Source organism: Marmota marmota, unplaced genomic scaffold (genome assembly GCF_001458135.2).
Source record: "Marmota marmota marmota unplaced genomic scaffold, marMar, whole genome shotgun sequence".
Taxonomy (NCBI): Eukaryota; Metazoa; Chordata; class Mammalia; order Rodentia; family Sciuridae; genus Marmota; species Marmota marmota.
The window spans coordinates 7,294,177-7,299,176 of record NW_026000079.1 but is presented as its reverse complement, the minus strand read 5'-3'; the positions used below and the strand labels follow the sequence as shown (position 1 = coordinate 7,299,176).

The 5,000-nt window shown below is 48.1% G+C and overlaps 1 non-coding gene across 1 annotated transcript; it reads right to left on the bottom strand.

Annotated features, from left to right (window-relative positions):
- Positions 1-956: 956 nt before the first annotated feature.
- Positions 957-1,029, bottom strand: Trnav-cac. The gene has a single exon. It is a non-coding gene; the product is annotated as a tRNA-Val (tRNA).
- Positions 1,030-5,000: the final 3,971 nt, after the last annotated feature.

The window sequence follows — 5,000 nt, the reverse complement described above, 5'->3', positions numbered from 1 at the left end:
TATACTGACACTTTATTACTACACTCTACTACACTCTTCTGTCTTACTTCCACTGATGTAAGCAAATCACAAACTGGCCTGGCTACAGGGCAGTTTCATCTGCCACACGGAATCCTGAGTGACCTATATCTTAAATCTAGGCATAGCTGAAGCCTGAATTCATGTAGAGCCCCCTTGTTTCTTCTGTAAAGTGCTTAGTACCTTGTTACCTGTATCCCACGACCCTCCATGCTTATCATTCTCATGTCTATTGCCAGTATTGAGATCCAGGGGACAGCGAACGACTCCATACGTCAGGAACCTAAAAAATTAACTTTCCAAAGTTTTATGCTGGCGATTTCCTAGTGAACCAGTTGTTTCATTCAGCTCATCTGCCATGACAAAATACCTTAGACTGAATGATTAGGAAGTAGTTTCTCAGTTTGGTGGCTAGGAAGTTCAAGATCAAAGTGCCTGCTGATTGTTTGGCTCAGGAGGAGGGCTGTCTTTCTGAATTGCAAACCACCTGATGGAGATACAGATAGAGAGACAACTGTCCTCACCTGGAGTCAGAAAGAGACCACGCTGGGCTTTCTTCTTGATCTTAAAAGGACACTAATCCCCTACTATCATGACCTCATGTAAACCTCATGCTCACCCTCCACCTCCAGAAAGGCCACATTGAGGGTTAAAGGTTCCAACGCATTTGGAGAGGACACAAATACCTAGTATTAATACTAGATGCCCTTGAGATTGATGCAGTCTGGTTGCTTGTGAAGTAATCCTGGGCTTGACCAGTTTTTTTGTTTGTTTGTTTGTTTTTTATTATTGGTTGTTCAAAACATTACAAATTTCTTGACATATCATATTCCACACTTTGATTCAAGTGGCTCCGCTGCCTTTCTTGACCAGTTTTGTTTGCTTTGCTTTTTTACCTACCCCTGTAAAAAGGGTCGAAACTTCTTAGAAAAAGACCTTGTTTCCGCCCGGTTTCGAACCGGGGACCTTTCGCGTGTGAGGCGAACGTGATAACCACTACACTACGGAAACCGTCCTGCACGGCGCTCGCATCTGCCGTCTCCAGTGATCGCGGTTTCCCCAATACGCGAAATCCACTGCCTTTCGAAATTCGATAGGAATTGCTCCTCCCAATTGCCCCAGGAAGCACCCAGGGGACTGCAGGTCGCGATAGGCCCTGGTTTAGGGTTCTGTACCCACCTGAGGGAGTGAAGCGCCTGTGGTCTCGGGCCCTGGGGTCCGCTTCTCACGCAGGACTCCCCGCTGGCTCTCCAGCTCCCCACGGCTGTAGGAGCCAGTGGCTCCCACACTTTGGACGTCCGAATGTGCACGGAGCCCAGGCGACCCTTTTCGTAGCCCAGAGGCCTGTGCTCTTGGCTCTTGACAAATGGTCGTGCTTCCAGTCCACCTAGGGACCGCCGGGCCTTCCCTCCCCGCCCTCTTTCCCACTCCCGGGGACCTTACTCGAGGGCCCTTTCCTCCCAAGCCCTTTCCCCCAGCGCCTCCTCCTGTTGTCCCGGAAAACGGGGACTTTCGGGTTCTTGCCGCTGGCGCTTATTGGACTCAATTTGGGTCCAGTACTAAATAAACCCCACTTAAGCAGGTGTTTTAAAATATCGAATATCAATCCAGGCCAAGCCACGGTCAGGCCACCAGTGTCGCATTCGTCTGCAGACCAGGCCACGAGGCCGGTGCACGCAGGAAGCAGGGGTTGGTGGAAGGCCGGGGACAGCAGACGTCATGTCACCAAGGCTGCTTTCTCCCTCGTGGGGCTTGAGACTCTTTCTTAAGGAGAGCTTTATTTTACCCTTCACCATACGAAGACACCTTTTATTGGCTTTTTGTTATTTCTGCTGAACGGGTTTGGGGCAGTGATTTTTAAACTAGGACAAGGAGATCAAGGCGGTTTGGGTTCCCAGAAAGCCTGTGGCCCGGTGGGTTTCGCGCACAGCACCGAAGGCACCGAAGGGCGGGGAGAGGTGGTTTGCACTAAACTCTCGGGGAATCCCCGGAAATCCCCACGAGAACTCCAAAACAGTGCGAGAACTCCAAAGTTGCGGCAGAGGCGGATAGTAATTCCTCGCCTGTCAATCAATACTGTTGGCAAAATGCCAGGGGCCACACAGACTCGGCCGTGGCTCTCAGCACACCCCGACGCTTCCCTGCGGCAAGGGAAGGCCTGTGAGGGTCCTGACTCGGAGAGAGGAGCTGGCGCAGAGGGGACTCGGCCCTTCCTCAGAAAAGGGGCAGATTCAAAGAAAAAGCGCACCAACGGCCCCGCTGCGCGACCTCAAGACTAGCGGTCCCGGGCCAACCGAGAATCGCGCTTTATAAAACTGGTCTCTCCCGGTTTATCAGAAGAGTCATGGCTCAGTTTCGGAGATCCTGAAAGGGAGAGATTGCGCAGACAAAGGTCCACACCCTTGACCGAGAATAAAACACGAATTGGTTGTGGGTTCTGAGGAAACCACCCACTTCAAGAAGTTGTTGGCTGAGCGTCTGCAAGGATGTGCTGAGAGCCACCACCGAGTCTGTATGGCCCCTGGCATTTTGCCAACAGTATTGATTGACAGGCGAGGAATAACTCTAGTGCAGCCAGGGAAGTCGGGAAGGGACCTGCGGAGCGTTGAGGGCAGGCTCTCAATTTGCAGAAAGGAGGGAGGGGACGGTCCTCAGGAACAATTCTTGGGGAGGAAGGCGAGAGACACAGGTGAGAAGGCAAAGCTTTTCAGAGGTCAGTGCGAGGGAGTTCTTGTTGAAAGGATTGAACAGAAAAAAAGTGGTTTGTTGTTACCTGGGGATATAGTGGCTAATATTTGGCGTTTTCACCTCTTTGATTCCCAGTCAGGGGAATTCTGCACTAAAGAACCTTCCCATTTATCTCCAGAGGTGTGGTCTGCCACAAGCCCCCAATGCAGAAAAACCTGCCTTCAAGACTCCTGTGAGGACCAGGCTGGGACAGGTGAGATGTGCTGAGTAGCTGGGCAGGGACTCACTTCCACCCTGATCCTTTCATCTCAAGAGACTTATTGGCTGCCTTTCAGAGTTTTCCACCCAAAGAGAACCCGAGACATGACTTCCCATCACTCCTTTTCCAAAAACTTGAAATTGTTGCAAGAATATTCTTCGTGTAGATTTGCCAGTTTGCACTTTCCCACATTGCTTTGTTACTACTCTCTTTCCATGTTTATGGATTTCTTACACCATTTGAGAGTAAGTCACAGAATATCAAGATCCTTTTGTTGGGCTGCTGTTGCTCCTTTCCACTGGGAGTGTACCCCAAAGCCAGCATTTTCAGGGGCCTTTCCTTGAAGACCAGAGAAGTGTCCTCATAAGGTCCTTCTTGTCCCTTTAGGAACTAAACAGTCATTCTGATCAGTTGTTAGAGAAGCTTCAGGTAGAAGAGTTCTGTCGGACTTTCCCTGGTAGAACAGGCCAGATGCATACTCATTGCTGGAATGCACACACTTTTTCACCTTGCCAGCACAGGCTGCCCTCCCAATGCCTCCTGGTTGCTTGAGTAGACTGTGGGACTTTGGGACATCGTGAGCTCCAAAACAACCCAAGTAAGGAAAACCCTGCAGGGAAGCATCGCTATCCCTTTGCTCCTATCTGGCTCTGTGTGTTCTGCAGTGGTCTTAAAGCCTTCTGACCACCAGGGTTCTGTGGTTGGCAGGGTGAGAGGGTGCAGGTAGAAAATGGATCAAAGGGAAGGGGAAAATTCTCAAGAGCTTTTCAGAATGGTCTGGATAGGTATTGTTGGGGATGTGTTTGCCCTGTGATAATAGCGTTGAGACTTGTTTTGTCTCCAATCTGAGTTCTTGTAGATAAAGTCATCCAGATTTGTGATGCATCTTCAATTGGGCCTTTCCCCCATATTCAGCAGTGATGGAGCCTCTATTTCCAGGATTTCAATGGGGAGTCCTAAGTTGCTATTGATTTTTTTTCTTGCACTTCTATAGAAACCTTGGAGGAAATGGGTACATGAAAGTTACAAAGAATCCTGTTTCTGCCTGCTTTCCAAGTAGGATACTTTTAGTTAAGAAAAAAACAACCAAGGAACATAATTAGGTTGAGGTAAGACTGCTTCTCTGTTTTTTTTTTTTTTTTTATGCAATTTCCCTTCTCTCTCCCTTTCCCTCCCACCTCTCATCCCTGTTAAATGTTAATCTTCTTCTCCTGCTCTTCGTCCCTACTCTGATCTTAGTTACTCTCCTTATATCAAAGAAGACATTTGGCATTTGTTTTTTAGGGATTGGCTAGCTTCGCTTAGCATAATCTGCTTTAATGCCATCCATTTCCCTGCAAATTCTATGATTTTGTCATTTTTTAATGCAGAGTAATACTCCATTGTGTATAAATGCCACATTTTTTTTATCCATTCGTCTATTGAAGGGCATCTAGGTTGGTTCCACAGCCTTGCTATTGTGAATTGTGCTGCTATGAACATCGATGTAGCAGTGTCCCTGTAGCATGCTCTTTTTAGGTCTTTAGGGAATAGACCAAGAAGGGGAATAGCTGGGTCAAATGGTGGCTCCATTCCCAGCTTTCTAAGAAATCTCCATACTGCTTTCCAAATTGGCTGCACCAATCTGCAGTCCCACCAGCAATGTACAAGTGTACCCTTTTCCCCACATCCTCGCCAGCACTTGTTGTTGTTTGACTTCATAATGGCTGCCAATCTTACTGGAGTGAGATGGTATCTTAGGGTGTGTTAGAGTCTGTAAACAAGTCAAAAATAACACCTGGCATTTTGCCAGGGGAATGTTAAAGTTCGTAAACATGTCTGGATGGTGCCTGGCAAAATGCCAGAGGGAGTGGTTTGAGAAGTAACAAAAGTGAGCCATTAAGTGTGGAGATTCCTGATTGGTTGACTGATGTATCTAGTTTATGCTAATTAGATAAGCTGTGTGGAATGTATAAATACTGCTCCTGTCCTGCAATAAACGGCTCCCACTCCTGCTGTATCAATCTACACAAGTTGTTCGGCAGATGGTGGCCCG